The sequence below is a fragment of the Drosophila ananassae genome, chromosome 2R, assembly GCF_017639315.1.
Source record: "Drosophila ananassae strain 14024-0371.13 chromosome 2R, ASM1763931v2, whole genome shotgun sequence".
NCBI classification, from domain to species: domain Eukaryota; kingdom Metazoa; phylum Arthropoda; class Insecta; order Diptera; family Drosophilidae; genus Drosophila; species Drosophila ananassae.
In genome coordinates this window covers 11,652,218-11,669,645 of record NC_057928.1, presented here as the reverse complement: position 1 = coordinate 11,669,645, position 17,428 = coordinate 11,652,218, and positions in this window count along the sequence as shown.

Genomic DNA, 17,428 nt, shown 5'->3' with positions numbered 1-17,428 from the left:
TAAATGTCAAATGAAATGCCAGAAAATTGCTATTTATGCGACGAACCCGAGCCAGTGGACAATCACAACAGCAACATTGACTGCACCAGCAGCCACAATTCCCCCGTGTCAGTCCAACTTCGATAATTTCTAGGGAAATAAAATCAAATAGAAAATCCAAATACAAACAGAAACTGCAGTTGCAAAAAAGGAAGATATTTTTCATTAATTTCATATACAAATAGAGAAGAGTTTAGGAGTAGTATTATTTATTCTTTTTGGAGAATGAGTCTAGAGCAAAGGTGATCCTGGCAATCCATTTAATTTTATTATTACATAGATTAGATTTATTTAAGTGTAAAACCTGGCACTTTGCTTTTGGCTCTGTGGCAAGCCGCCACGTTTAATATCACATTTTGATCATGACAATTTCTTTGCCATGTTTATGCAACTGGCTGTGTTCAATTGACAATCTCGGGAGCCGGAGGGGATCCGCTGTGTGTCGGTACGGCGGCTGTGAAATTCGATATTTATGCAGCAGGTTTTGCATTTTATGCTTATCAAAATTGTTCAGGTCCGTATTAAGTTTCACGCACAACTTGCATGCGGGCCAACCGAATACCGAATCTAAATCCAAATTCAAACCAATCTACAAACCTATCCGTTCCTTACCGTTCCGATCTCATCCCATCTGATCCGACACACAAAAATGCACCAAATGCATGACAATTAAACGGCGAGGGACAATCCTTTAAATGTTTGCCCCAGCACGATACGATACGGTGGCATCTCTGTCATGGGACAGGTCTCTTTCTATGAAAACAAAGGCCATGGATGGATATTGCCGCTGCCGCTGCTGTTGCTGTTGCTGTTGCTGCTTTGGCTGGGGTGTGTCCGCGACACACAATGTTTACTTTACAATTCAATTGAAAGTTATTCAACTCACGAACTACTTAAGACTCGAGTGCAAAGCGACGGCAAAAAGAAGCGACAATGCGACGCTGGGAAAGCGATTGCAACTGCAACAGCAACTGCTGGCAGTAGTAACGGGCATATTGCACACGTACCGCGATTGCTGTTGCTCCTAGAAGTTGCAGTTGCAGTTGCAGTAGCAACAGTTGTTGCTTGTAAGGTTAAGGCAGCCCCCGGGCTCAGTTAGTTCAGCTAACTTTGGTTTTGTTTTTAGTATCTATGTTTATCATTTGTAAGACGAAATGCGACAGATTGCAGAGGATTATACGGAATAGAAAATGCTCTTTAAGGAGCTCATAGAGTTAGGGGGATATTACCGGGTATTATAGAGTTATAATGGATATAGATATAGAAGGTTGTGGTACTTAATCTATTGATATTTGATCTATAATAGTCTAAGGATTGTTGAGCTCTCAAGTACCTTTTCTCAAGTCCTATTTCCTAACCAGACCGCACAACCTCTTGTAGCCAAAAAATGCACACGATGCAATAATGCCAGCTGCAATCCAAGGGACATGACAATCGATTTGTGGGCCGCTCTCTATGCGATTGTTAGACGGCTACTTACGTGCCAATGCAAAGGTTGAAAAGGGCCACCACTCGAAGGCTTTCGACCCACACAATCGTGTGTGAGAGGCTCAGATGGCCCGCATCTTGGCCAGTTTCTATGTTGGAATAGGAAGAGTAGTGATCTTTTGCTTGGCCCCGTTTGTTACGTTAAGTTACCAATGTTGTTGCTGTCCATCAGATGCATACAAAATTGTTTTCTTTCTGCTCGCCGGCCAAGAGCGGGAGAGATAGATACTTAAAAGCAGTCAAAACGAAACCAACTAGGAAACGAGTCGAAAAGGAATTTAGTTGCTGCTACCAGGCTGCTGCAACAAATGGCAGTCCGAAGTTTACAGTTTGCCCCAGGAAAATGTCATTGTATGATAATGAGCTAGTCCAAGTCAGATGCAGCTGAATGAATGATAAAATATACTTTAAATGGTCGTTTCGACTCTTGTCTGTCTAGCTGGATGCACTTTGAAAAAGGATTAGGCTCTTTACTTGGGTTAGAGTGTTAAAAAAATGAAATAAGAAAAAGTAGTGGCTTTAATCCAGATTTTCTGTGAAGCCGTTTTTTGAAAGAGTTACTGTTCAAAATTGTCATATTTTTTTAACAATATCTAACTCACCTCCCAGTGCATCTAGCGGTTTGGTTTGTGCTGGCTCTTTTTCTTCCTATTTCTATTTCTTTTAACTGGTTCACATCATTTCAGCCAAGTAGCTGGCTCTTGTCAGACGATCTCGGCTAGATTTATTTTTTTCCTATTTATTTTTTGCTGCTGCTGCTGCTTCTGGGGCTGCTGCAGAGTTTGTCAAACGTTTTTGGGGTCAAAGCAAAGTTCATTTGGGTCGTTGTCGGTGGTGACGTGCCTCCCGTTTCGGCTTTTAAGATTTTGGCCCACGACGCGTGTTGCGCATGGCCAAGTGGCTTGAACCCATGGCCCAAAAGATACTTTATCTACCAGATTGCAGTTGTGGAAGTCGTTGTTCCAACCACATAATTTGGCAGCAGCAGGGTCTAACTTGATTATTGTTTTATGGAAAGTCTCCTCCTATAGATCATAAATTAATTATTCGGCTGTTAAATAGTTAATGGCCCTTGCTAACGGTAATGCCAGCATTAAAATGCTACATCAAAGCTCTGACAGCCGACACTATTTAATTGTAATTTTTTTCCCATTGCCTTTGAAAAGTTTCCGCTCTTTTTCCCCGGCTGCATAAATTAAAAGAAAATATATTCTAATTTGCAGACACCAGACCCTAAATACATATTGGGGGGTTCTCAGTAAGGTTTGAATATTTCTATTATAGCTTTTTTTTGTTGGACCTCTGAAGCCTTTTGTGTTATTAACTCAAAGGCTGTTGATGTCTAAAAACTGTGTAAGTGCAATGTCTACAGTGGAAAACATAATTATAAAGGCGAGAATTCTATTCTTTGTTCTTTCGGGAATGTTTCCTATTAGTGATATTTTTTTGGCCGCAGGTGTATGTAAGTGCAATAATGGGGGAATCGGGGTCAGGGGAGTGGTTTATAGAACTGGGAATGTCAGTGGGACGGGGGTTCGTTTGTATGAAAATTGAATTCTAAACAGGTCTCGACCGCCAACGCCACTGCCAACGCCCCTCCTTCTACTCTAGCCCCCGGCCACCCCCGTCACTGTGCGGTGAAGCACGCACAGCACAACTCTATATATACATTTGGCGTTATAAAGTAGCAGCGTGACCAAATCAGATAAGAAAGTTGACACATTTTCACCATATATTTTGACATTTGACATTCCGCATTAGACGCGGCCCGTTGGTCAGCAGCAACACCAGCAGCACAACAGCAATATTGCCGTTGGACTCCCTACACATGGCATGACTTTTGTTTGGGATTTCGCATGTCTCGCTTGGAATCATGAGGGTTGGCTTCAACATTGGTCAAGCGAACCCCAGGTCGCTAAAAGGTTACTGAACCTACAATTAAAACAGCAGCAGCAGAAGCAGTAGCAGCAGCCGCTACATCGCCTACTACAAGAGGCTATAAGGCCCTAAAGAAACCCTCCAAAATTTTTACCCACGATAAGACGAAATAGAATACGATTCTTAAAATGCGGGCCCAATCCCAGCAGACAAATGAACATTACGAGAACAAATTGCTTTTGGCTCTATCGCCTCTGACGTTTTTGCTTTTGTCGCCGATGTTGTCTATTTTAAACTGTAGTATTTTATGAGCTATTAAAAAATTATTGTAATGCTCCCCGGCCGGCTCGACTTCCATTGCCAATGACAATGTGTAAAAATATTTTATGAAAGTGTTGAAAGCATTTTACAACAGTTCCCTGGTCCCCTTCGCTTTGAACTTCTCCTCTTATCTTTCGGATTCTGTTGCCGATTTGAATATGGATTGTTGTTACTCGGAGTCGGGGTGTGTGTATTTTTCAAGTGTGTCATCGTTAAAACGCTCGAGTCGGTTTTAATGACTGAGAACTTGTCTGAGTAATGCCCCGAAAGTAAACTGGGAAATACTCTTTATCGGGGGTGTGTATCCTCATCGCAAACAGAAGTCATCAAAGTTTATTTTTATTGTATTTTCCATTTGACCAGCTTCCTTAATATTTACAATTTATGGAATATTTATTAGAGAATATTGCCGGCCCATCTAATAACAACTCAAGTGCCTCACCGTATTAGATGATCCCGAGCAGATTCGATAGGGCGCTAAAAGGGGTCAAGTCAGCCATTGGGCAGGGGGGAGGGAAGGTCAACGACAACCATTTGAGTGGGAGCCTAATTGCCCACCCTCACCCCTACAAAAATGAGGGGAAAAAAAACATAAACTATTGCCCCATGTGGCACTAATTTGTAAATTGCCTTTGTAATCGCAAACATGCTCGACTTCTGGGCCATTAAGACTTATTAATTTGTGGATGAGGGTGGACCCGAAGTCGTCCCTGGTAGCTGTTGCTTCAATTATTCCAATAATTTATTATTATTTTCGGGCAGTTCAAAACTCGATTGGGAAATACTTACCAGAAAATAGATTTATGTCCAGGAAGGGGATGGTTGATGGCTGATGGGTGGGTGTCTTAAAACAGATATACGAGTATGTATATGAAGTAAGCCACGCATAACCAAATGCAGGGGGCGGCTCAGAAATTATGGTATTGCAAAATATGAAGTAGTAAGGGCGAGGCCTGGTGGATCGACTGTGGAATCGGATCAGTGGAATATATAGCAGAGGAATTGAAATGGGACCGAGGAGCTGGCCTGGGGTTGGGCTTCCCATCATTCATTGCGGCGAGCGGAAGTGCGTAGCATGTTCATTAGAAATGCAAACGCACCTTCGTTGTGCTGCCTCAGCCGCTATTGTTGTGAGTTATAATCGAGCAGTTAACTGGGAGATGGATACACGGAAAGAAACGCCAAGCCAAATAAAAGAACAATAAAGACTTCTCTGGGTTTCATCACCATTCTTTCCATCATTACCCGCTTTGCCTAAAATATTTCTTTATGGGAAATCGTAAATTCATAAAGTTTATATTTTGTTTCGAGTGCAGCAGGGCTCTCAGCGTTCATTGACTCGGACAGTGGGGAGTTCAGTGTACCGCCCCACAAATTATATGGCTAAATATTTGCCCGGCACTTTTGGTAACCGGCAATCAAAAGAGTGGCTTTGGCTCGCTCGAATGCCAAATACCAAATCAGTAAAGTGGCAAAGTGGCAGCCCGATTGCGGCAAGTACACTGGATTCTCGCTGCCGCTTTTCTATCATTTTCATCGATACAGAAAAAAAAAGTGAGGAGAGCATGGCGAAAACAAAGGCAACAGCGAGCTGAGTTACTGCTAATTGCATATTTGTCTACGGTCGATGGCCAAAAAGGGGCATGCAGAGGGGTCAACTGTTGCACTGACACTAAGTAGCGACAGGCGGTGGAACGCGTGGAAATTGCAGAAACTAATTAGAGCCTTTGGCCCAAGTGGCTGCATTTGTTGTTTTTTCTGCTACTGCTAGAAATTGCTGGTTTAGTACGCAACAGCAGCAGCAACAACCTCAGCAGCAACCTCAGCAGCGTGGCAACTTACCAGTTGCTGCAAAATGTTGCACGTTGAATAATTGCACTTCCGCTTGATAATGCATTGTTGGATTTTATAAATATTTGCCTTGGCCAAGATAGAAGATAGCCGGATAGCAGGACAGAGAGGGGTCGACCGATGGACAGGTGAAAATAAAGACTAGGCTTGATTTATGCTGAAAACCTGGAAAAAGATTTATTGAAAACAATCTGGAGCATTTTTCTAAAAATTAATTTAGGTATAAAGAAATATTAACATGTCTGAGAAGCTTATACAGAAACTAGTTTTCAGAATAAACTGTGAAAAAAGTTTTGGGAAAAATAAACAATCATGAGGATTTGAGAATCAAGGTGAGGAAAGGTGATGCTTTAACTTTTTGGCTCAGTGCTGCATCCCACCTCAGCTTTAACAACCAGATTATCCTCGTTCTTATAACGAGGATGCAACCTGAGCTCTTATTTTCCCATTTGCCATGCGATTCCCTCTCCGCTGTCTTTACACCGCTGGCCATAATTATAGGACGCCCGTTTCACGCGCCCCCTCCTAGGACCCCCTGCCTCCCACAGCACTATAATTATAATGCCATTTGGCGTGCGGTGTTGCAACAGTTTGCAACGTTCATCGCTCATGCGTCTTTGATTGCCTCGGCTATTGCTGCTCTATCGTCTTGCAGTCGTCGACAGCGGCTAAATACGCAACACCATTCGGGCCACGCCCACAAAAAAGGCACAGGCACACCGATACCGACACACACTGACGCGCTCACTGCCAGGCCATATGTAAATGTATAATTGCAGCACGCGTCTAATTATGCAGGGGAAGGGGGCGTGGCTGAGCGCTACCCACTACCAAGTGCAAAGGTAATAGCCAACAAGCCAGGCAGCCAAGCAAAGTCAAAGTTTTCAAGCACTTGGAGAAAATATATTCTGAAAGTAACAAGACTACTATTGAAGCTTTTATGAAAAACAATAAGAGACTCCATGACGTATACTTGATATTATTACGCATACGTATACTTAATGAACTTCCAATTGATATCTTAGCCCTAATAGATAGAATTTTTGCGCAGTGCATGCAAATATTCCCTACGTGCCTCTCCAGTTACTGGCAGCGCCACGCCCACTGTCCCACTAAACCAGGACATAATGTTTGGCCACTTTTTACCACTTTGGCATCACAAATCGGCCGGAGTGAGTGTCTGTCTAATGGCAAACGACACGTACGTGCCAATAACCATTTGTATCTATTTGTCAGGCTGCGTTTTGGCTTTGGTTTGCTGGCCAACATCAGCAGCAGCAGACTTTGATTTAATTAACGTTACATTGACCAATTTTGGGCGCAACACGGTGCAACGGGCCCAAAACGGTGGCGGGCCGGAGGCTTGGCGGTCCTGGCGGAGAGGATGGCGGTGCGGTACAGTGCCAGTCATTACCATCATTAAGGCAATATCATTTTCAGGCTCTCTGGCTCTCTCTCGTATGGATTCCGTATTTCCGAGAAACGCATTAGACCCGCTCCAATATGGTCTAATAATTCATGCCACATAATATAATTATGGTGCGGACCGGGCCAGACAGCAAGGCACGGCCATGGCAGTGGTCGCCTCCATGAGCCCCCTTCTAGTCCCACTGCTCCAAACTGAAACTCTACTCTCTCTTTGTTGTTAGCTTGTTGCATCTGAAATATGATTGATATCTGTTGATGCTGCTGCTGGAAGTTGCAAGTTGCCAGGTTGCCAGTTGGCCATTTGATGGTTAGCTGGTTAGCTGCATCGAGCATTCATCTTCACTTAGTTATGTCAGTCAGTTAAGGCAACGCAAAATGGAGCACATGTCTCAAAATGATGATGAAATGCGCACATTTTCTAGGAATTTACAGCGCCGTCGAAGACTGCCAACTGCCATCTGCCATCTGCAATTGGTAGCCAACAAACTGAAAACTGCAATACAGCAGCCGCGGATTGGGTCTCATTCCGTTTACCCAAGTTGGTCATCGGGCCATAATGAGTCCAGAGCATCCAGAGCCGGGCTGAAACTGTCAGCTGTTGACAGCCGTGGCATGTCAACATGCTAAAATGCTAAAATGCCGGCCATCCACCAAGAGGCATTGATTAAAATTTTTCCTTTTTTTGTTTCAAGCCTTGCTAGCCTGCTAGACCATTTCTAATTCGATAGCGTTCTTTGGCATAATTAGAGATCAATAGATAACCGTATACAGATTCCCTAACTCATTTGTCAGATTACACAAGCCACCAAGAAAGGATAGCTGACTTGGGTCTGTGTTGAAGTTCATATACTCTTGCTCTTCCTATACTATTATATTGTTATAGGATAGACAGAAATAGGAATCACATCTCAGAATCACACATTATTAAAGGACAAAATATATTTCATGTGGGATATGGGAGCGTAATCGTAATTTTTGAATAGAAATCTTATATTAAGTATACTCCTAGGAAATTTATAGGCAAACTAAAAATTTTTTGGCACACTTTGGAGGATATTGAAACCCTGAAAAATAAACCTGATCCTTTTTATGCCACGAAATGGTCAAGATATTCACTAAAAACAGATTCACATCTTCACTTGTGTTTTGAAAGAACCATTAGTTATCTTTCACCATTAAATATAAATTGAAAAAACCCACTGAGTTCTATATTATTTAATTCTTTTAAACCTTTTGAAGATAATTTCCAGCAAAAAATAGTTCACTGTCAAGAAGAAAATATCAATTGACAAACAAATGTTAAGTTCTTATCATCTTTTATAAATTGTATAAGCTTGGTTTTCTCCTTCAGTATTTCTTTGAAAGAAAGGTAATAAAACAATATATATATGTTTATTTTAGAAAATAATAATGATAAATAGTCCTATAAACATTTAATATTTAAGATTGATAAGCTAATGAGTCAAATCAGGGAATAATAATTTATAAAAAGTCACGCCCAAAATGTTCTATTGATTAGATTTCCATTCCTATAATTAGAAATTAGACACATGACTATTTGTTAATATCAATTGGTATGCCGTAAAAAATATAGTGGATAAAAGAACATTGTTTTTGCCGTTTTTTGTAACCTTCTGAAATAAATACAGTACGTGACTATGGATGGATTTTTGCAAGTGCACGCCGGCTGCCTAATGTTGATGAACTTTAAGTCGAAGCAGCCGCGGGGTGCCATATGCAAAAAGTAGAAAAAATGGGGAAAAAATTGAGGGGGACGAGGGGCAAATACTGATTGAATGCCTCAGACCGCCAACCGTCGAACGCTGAACACTGAACGCCAACTGCCGACCGCCATCCGCCGCCGTTCGATGGCCATTAATATGCGCTCTAAGTGATGGGAATTACTGTAATTTCAGTGCAGCCTAGGCCAGATAGGCTACTAGCTGACCAGCTCTGACTTTGGGCCTTTAGTGGATTTTTTCCGTTTTTTTTTTCCGGCTCTCCCCTTCCGCACCGCCCTGCCTAACCCATTCGTGGGGCGTTTGCAGTAGCCGTGTTCGTAATTGAAACCTCTTTAGTGTGGCTAAATGGCTGGGCCAAGAGGATGATGCGATGCAATGGTCGGTGTTCATCCTCTGGCCAATATTCAAAGTGCTCTTATAGGCCATAATTTTGCATAGTTCTTGCCACGTTTTCCATTCTGGCTGCGGTTTTTGATCTTGCCTCGCAAACACAAAGAGTGTCGGCAGTAGCCAGCCAGGTTGTTGCAAGCTGCAAGTTGCAACTTGGCCCGAAGGCCGCAACACATATTTGCCAAGCATTTTGTGTGGCCGAAATGCAGCGGCTATCTTAGAAGAAAAAAAAAGCTAAATCTGCAACAGCTTGATCTGCCATGAATTATGCATGTCGAGATATAACAAAAAAAAAATATCTGAACAACGGCAGTGGGAGGTGGATATTCCGATTTGGGTGCGATTTATGGCGCGGCAGATTTAGCCGGCAATGCATACCTAATCACGATTACAATATATTAGCAAACAAATGTGTATATTACACGGCGCCCCAAAAAGTCTCTCTTTAAAGTCTATCATGGAGGAGATGCATCTGAATCGATCGCTGAGGGGGCGGGATGTTTGCACCGTTAGCCTGGCAATTACAATGCAATTACAATCGCCCAAAAGGAAGTGCAGTCGGAGTGCAGTTGAGCGTGTTCGCTGTTCGCGGTTTGCCGTTCGCCGTTCTCCGTTCTCCGTTCAGGAGGTGAAAACTTTCCCTCAAACATCCGCTTGGAAACCAGCTCACAGTGTTGTTGATTTTTTGTTATTGCAATCGATGCGTTAATACGTTAATAAAGTGTGTAAATTGCGGCGGAGGCTTATCGCCGGGACACGCGGCCGGAATGCCGCCAAGCGCACAACAAAAAGAGTTTATAAAAAAAAGGCTATAACCAATAACCATCTTTAATTTTACACCAAAAGAAAAATATAGCACTTAAAAGATAGAAAATAGTATTATATATGCTCTCGACTAAAATTTAATAAAAACCTCCTTTAAATAACAATAAAAAAATTCATTAAGATATATATTTCATAAGCTGTTTATGAGTTTTCAAAAATCAACAAACATTTTTCGCCTGTACTGCTTAAACTGCAAAAGAGCCGAATTAATAGAGCGTGTTAACCGTTGTGCAAATTATAAACATAATTAATACGGTGGGCCACACTCGCACATGGCTGGGGAGCCGCAGGTGAGGTAGGTGTGCGATTAATTTTAGCGATAGTGTTTGCTTTCGGCTTGAGGTTTCTTGCTTGGCCTGGCATGGAATAGCATAGCCTGGCATGGCCTGGCCAACAACTTCCTCTGGTTTGGCTTGTTAGCTGATTGATTTGCGTTTTGTTTGCACTCTGGACGTGGTCAAGACTCTGGACATCAATTAGAAATGCCTGCAAGACACAATTATGCAGATGAGCCGGTGAGTCTGGAACTGGAGTCATAAAGCCGAGATGAGCTGGCGACTGGCTTTTGCCATTAGCCAGATAAATCACTATAAAATGTCTATATAACGGTTTCCAAATTTATTGCATCGACTAAGCAAACTGTTCACTTAGCGATCGATGAAGATGGAGTGCAAAATATTACTTATGTGATGGATTTTTGTAAGTATTTGTAGCTAAAATAGTATTACTACTTCAACCTTCTACCTACTACCTCAATTTAAATTCAATTAACCTTTAAAGTCATCTAGCATTTAATGGGCTCTCTTCTATTCTTCAACCCACCCATGGAAAGACCTTCAATCAACTTTAATCCACACCCAGACATCCCAATGAGCCATCTCCGACCAATCCCTAACTATGCAATTTTCCCACAATCATCACATTCGAACACGCCAACCATCAACGCCAACATATTGGCATTTGTCCATTTGAAATGTACAAAAAGAGAGGAGTTGGCCAAGAAAAATGGCAAGAAATCTTTACAAATTAATGCCAATGGCAACAGCTACCATGGCAGTGCAGTGCAGTGCGGTGAGGAGTGATGCAGAAAATGATATTTACACCACTTACATATAAAATTAGTTTGTACAAGTGCAGAGCAAACGACAGCTGGCCCGGCTGGCTCAGCTCCTCTGGAGCTCCTTTCAACCAACTTGCCAGTCGGCCTGCCTGCCAACTGTCCAACTGCCATTGACTTATATAAATACATTAAGTCACAAATCACAATTTTCCGATGCTTGAAATGAGCAAACGGAAGGCATACATTTTAAAATACGCCATGTGCGAGTGTCTGAGCTCTTTTTTCTCTGCTCCTTGGCCAAAGACCAGTATCCATTCCATTCCAGACCCGATCGGCTAGTAAATAGCCCGCGGCGATTGCCGGCCAACCAACGGCACCAATCAATGCAATGTCGTCTGGTCCAGACGCGATGTCGCATCGTCCTCGCCAATGGATGCCCCCATCCAGCAGCAGCTCTGCCCCCCCTCCCCATCCCCCTGTTGCACACGCCCATTTTGTGAGCCACCCAACTCATCCACGCCCACCTGCAGCAGGGAGCTTGCGTGAGATTGGATATCAATCTTTTTGCAATTTCGTATGCAATTTAAAATTCATGAAACACATTCCTTTTGACTCAAAAGATGCAGGCAAATGCGGTTGTAAATGCACTGTGAAAATATAAATACAAATAAAATTTAAAGGTCATTTAAAGGGGTTTTCTAGTCCTCTATAAAAGGGGTCTATTAGAGATTGATTCCTCAAGATTATGAAGTATAAATATTAAATATTTCAAAGATGCAATAGATACAATACATAGTTAAGGATAAGAACTTTTTTTTTAATGTGTGCCACATGCTGCCTGATGATGTGGAGGCTGCTGCTACCAGCAGGACTGGGATTGTGATCTTCCTCATCATCGTTGCCCGTTTTCCAATGTCCCATGTCCAATGTCCGGTGTCCATGGACCATGGTCTTTGGCTTTTGCTTTGGCTTTAGCTCTGGCTCTGGCCAGGGAGCAGAGAGCAGGCTCAAATTGCCGTTTGCATTATTTATTTTGCCTCTATTGATGAGGCGGCTGTCGGCTGTTGACGGCTTTGCCAGCTCTTTTGGCCAGGGTCCCTCTGTCCGGGCACTCCGGGCTCTGGGCCGTGGGTTCTGTTCTGACCACAGTGGTGTGGCTGCCTCTGTGGTTGCCCCACACACACAGACACTCACACAACCGTTACTTGTTTAAAATATTACAAAACAAGTGGGTAAGCCAGCAAAAAAAAATTGAAAACAAAAAAAAAAGGTGGAGGGAATAATAATAGCAAACTCACTCTTCCGCTATTAGTTTAATGTTTTGTTTATTGTCAGCCCACCCGGGTGCGTCTGAATGGCACTCCATGGGCCATTATGCTGAGTAGTTTCACAGCCGATGTGGACCGATATATATACTCTACCATCCATCCATATATACGGATGAGCAATGTGTGTGCCGGGTTGTCCGCCCGATTGGTCTGCCTAATGGTCAGTGGGTGGTTGCCCAAGTGGAGTGACAGTGGCTCTGGCTCTGGGTTCTGCTTCTGAATAGAACGGCCCCGGAGACCACAGACAGCCTCTCGTTTTGTTCAATTGGTTTTGGTGAAAAACGCAAAATGCATTTTATGGCCAACGAAAATGTTTAAACGGAAGTTTGCTGGCTGGAAAATTGATTTCCTTCAAAATTGTTTTCACAAAACAAAAATACGATGGGGGAAAAAGCCTGGGTCTTTATAAAGAAAGTGTTTCTGAAAAACATTATTTTAAATATGAATTTAAGAAGGTATCCTTTAAAGGAATCCCTCTAGACCTTGTTGACTTAATGGTTCTTTCTATTTATCTGGTTATTTATGCTGCCTTCTAATGCAACTTTAACGTCGGTAGAACTCGCATTCAAGCCACACTCCCATCTCCCCGCTTCGGCTTCTAGAATTATAGCCATCAACCCTTTTGGCCAGGGTTCAGCTGCCGCTTATTAGATTATATGCATTACACCCTCCGGCTGTGAGCATTAATCCAGGAGACTGAAACACGCCAGCCGGGAGTCGAGAGTCGGGAGCCGGGAGCAGTACACTCCCTCGCCTTGCAATTACAATTACCTGTACTTTGGGGGCAGGTAACATGTTAACGTTGCATGTTGCACATACAAGAACCGCTTATCTCTGGTTAGCCGAAAATCTGTGGGATGGGAAACTCCATTCAACTAGCCAAATTTTCGACGGATTAAGCTGATTAATTTGGAGCGATAAGAGTGCGGTGATGGCCCCCAGTGGATCCGCTAAAACAAGGAGTGGGAGTCAAAGATAGGGGGCACGGGGCATGGGACAGGGGCCGAGACAGGAGGCTAATCCAGTCAGTTCGAAAGGGTAAACAAAAATATGTTATTTGCCGTTAGTCAGAAGTCAGTCAGGTAACAAAAAACTTTGGCTTCCTGTCTGCCAAGTTTTTAGGCAACGGCTTGCCCCTCTTTTTAGCCAATTTTTAGACGCCATCGACTAACCTAAAAATGTCTCTATATGAACACAGTAGAGACTAAGTTATGAAGGATTTAATATCTCAAAATCCATAATAAGTTTAGAAGGTGTTTCACTGTACGGGTCATAAAAGTTTACCACATTAGCAGGGTTTTCATTGAGGCCCTAAGACTGGCTCGGTTAGCCAACATATTTTTGTATAAAATTTCAAATTCACTTTGGCATCAAATTACGAACATGTTCTGACTTTTTTGAGTGGGCGGCTGGAGAGTAGGCGCCAATTAAAAACGTTTCAAATTTCGCAGAAAATATCATAATTCCATGGAACTAACGTATGTACCTACAAAATCGCCAGCAACATTGTGTTGTTTCCATTGAAATGCGATACTTTTCCAGCCAGGATTTTTATGGGACGGGTCGGGTCGACCGCAAAAATTCTGACATGGCCTCAACCTCAATATCTCGAGAGGAGCCTACAAGAGCTCATCTCAAATGTGGGAATCGATCGAGTGTGTAAGCTTTGGCTATAAACAAAAAATTATAAACAGGTTTCAGGCAGTTAAGGGATAAAAATCAAGGAATTCTTATAGAGAATTTAAGACGTCGAATAGATACTTTCTTTCGGAGTTTTATCTTAAAAACAGCTATCAATTCTCAATTGGAAATTCTCCTATTAATTGAATATGCCGCTAAATTCTTGGACCATTTAAATTTTTTTCTAAGCGGTTTTTTCCTGTCACGTCCAGTGCGGACTTCTAGCCGGGTAATCCGTTAAAAGACATTGGCAAATTGGCCAGATTCAGTTGGCCATTGATCGTTAAAATGCCTACGCTCAATTGGCCGGCTCAATCTGCGCCGGTCACTCCCCGAATCCGATCTGGACCTAGTTTACATGCGGTTAACATGTTTGAGGCTGGTGCCGGGCGTCATTTACATGTCCGTGTGTGTCTCTCCTCCTAGGCCTACCGTTCCTCCCATCCCATGGCTAGCCACCCAACCATTCCAGCCATACAGCCATCCAGCCACCCAGCCTCCCCTCTATACGACAACATGTTTACATTTTTGCACTAATTTAATTTTTTTGCATTTAGTTGTTGTTGATGCTGTCGGTTAGTTGAAATTTTTTGCCGGCTTAAATTGCTGTTGAGTTAATTTAAATTGGTATTTGATTATATTTGGACGACCGTTTATGGCCAACTCAATTAAGCCCAATCACTGTATTGGCGAGACTTTAGCATTCAGCCAGCTGCATTTCTGGTAAGCCTGCCGCCAGCCAGCGTATCGTATAATATTCCATAATATTTTTCTTTTTATTTTTTTTTTTGTATTTTTGGCAAGAGTGAAGATATGCCATCGTCTGCCAAAAAACTCCACCCAAGATGGGCCATGACTTAGGCCAAGCCCAGACGGAAAACATGTTTTTCTTTGGCCCATTGCATGTCAAATGAAAATTAATTTTGGCACTTAAACAAAAGGATTTGACTTTTAATCCCTGGCTATAAATGGCATGTGTGCATATATACGAGTACCTGGCCCATAAATTTGTCGGTGTGTGTGTGGGTGTGTGAGAGTGTGGCTTAAGCCAAAATAATGAAATTTTCCAACAAAAGCAACACCTTGCCTTCGTGCCATCATCATCATCATCATCATCGTAGAAGTCTGACCAAAGCAGCAATTTGTGCCGACTTAGCCGACAAACTCCTTTTGGGAGTTGGCCCAAAATGAACTGGGAGGCGGCCAGGTGGACAGATAAAATTTTGATTGCCCGAACTGTGAACTGCCAGTTTGTGGAATGGAATTTTAGAATAGTCGCCCGAGAATCTCTGATATTGCCTGCTTTTGAGAGCTCTGCAACAATTTATGGAATTTTGCTTAAACCTAAAGGATATTCAATGCAGATGTTTAAGACAAGTGAGATGCTTTCAATATTTCAAAAGGAGAATAAATTATTAAATTTAATTCTAATCAGGGTAGGTCTTCTTTCTAAACATCTTCGAAGTATTCCACTAAAGAGGCTTACAAAAAGTAACTTATGATTAGTTCATTAGTTCATTAACGTTAGGCTTTTTAATCTTCTTTGATTGTTTAAAGTATAGCTTTATAGTTGTATAATATAGTATGGTTAGTTTTAAGTAAAATTTTCATATAACTTTGATGCCGTAGCCTCTCGAAAACTCTTACAAACTTCCATCTATTAGTACTCTTTATTAGGTAGTAGTGTGAAGCCAACAGCAATTAGTGAAAATATCCGAAAGGCGAGTCAAATGTTAGCCATATTAATTGTAAAGCTGGCTAAAAGTGAAAAGCGTCATAACAAGGCGAGGAGGAACGAATGCATAACGGACTGCGAGATGCAGCAGAGAGCTGAGAGTTTTAATGACTCACTAAATTATTCATACGCCGTGGATGCCGACGAAAGGCGTTTTGTTTTGAGCACGCCAAGCGCTAAAAGTAAACAAGGCAAACAAAATGAAAAGTCAACAAACTTGCCTAGCATATGAATATGCAATGAATGCACGGCCAAGATGATGTCCTGGCTCTGACAGGATTGTGAATATGTTCGGGTGGAATGTGAGCTGGCGGGGGTGAGGGTGTGAGTGTAAAGGATTCATGGGGGGATGAGATACGGAGTTGAGTCACTTTCTACCCTCTCGCTCAAATAGAGGGATCACATGACTTGATTGCTTACACAGCCGCCATAGAACACGGAATATGGTGTATGGTGTATGGTATATGGAATATGGCAGGCTGCTGGTGGCTGGTTGCTGGTTGCTGGTCTTCTGTCTGACGTATTAATATGAAACGCTTTTGAGCACGTAGCAACACTTATGGGCCCTCAGTCAGCCATCCTGGCATAGGACATAGGATAGGATATATCACGACAATCAGCAGGACGAGTACACCGAGGACAACGGCAAACGACAATGACGAGCACAATGAGTATAGAGTCCTGTGCTGCTGCGGCTGATGCTGTGTTGGAGTTGCTGCGTACGATTCCATTACCAAAATGCCAGAGGAGTTGGTACTGGAGTTGATGATGATGATGATGTATCATGCATGAAGCATAAATTCCATTTTCAAGTGCACCTCAGAATCTGCAGAACCTGCAGGGCCCCCATCACAAGTTATCCTTTTTGTTGGCTTTTCTCTTTCCATATTTTTTTCCCCCACTCTCATTTTGATTCTGCAGCCTGAAATTTTTATTTTCATTTTACTTGAGCCTACACTTCATTTAGCCAGCTGTATAGACCCCGTTTGCATTTATTTGTTCAAGTGTTTTCCTTCGCATTTTTCCCCCCTCCAGGAGCTCAAGTGTTCATGCATTTTCTTCATTGATTGCATTTCGTTGTTGTATAGCGTCGTTGGTATTTTTTACTCACCATGTTCCCTGCTAATTAGCCCAAGGGGCTGAAACAAAGGACTCGCATAGTAATTATGTTCGAGTGGTCGAGAAAGGAAATCCGTGAATAAAATGCAATAAAGCTTAAGGACATGCCATATAATTGCATCGAAATAAAGTCGTGGCTTCCATCCCAATCATATGGCTTGATTAAAAAACTAAATTCCACACCTTTGTCACAGCATTACAACTGTATCAGTTTCATTCACAATTGAGTTGTTGCCATTGTTACGACTTTATAAGTGCCTGTATCTAAGTATCTAAGCTATGGCATAGTTAACGTGTTATTTTTATGATTTTTTCTTTCTGCTTAGCAGGCCAGGCCAGGCTTTGCCGCCTGCTATATAAATATTTCTGATTGCGCTTTATAGAGTTATAAAAAAAAAAGAGTTGGCAAAAAAAATGGCAAAGTATGGTAATAAATGCCATGGCATTTGAAAATGTTATGAAAAAATGCTGCTGAAGAAAAAAGAAACAAGCCGTCAAGACGCAGCGAGAGAGAAGTCAGGCTGTGCATATAAATTGCACGGCC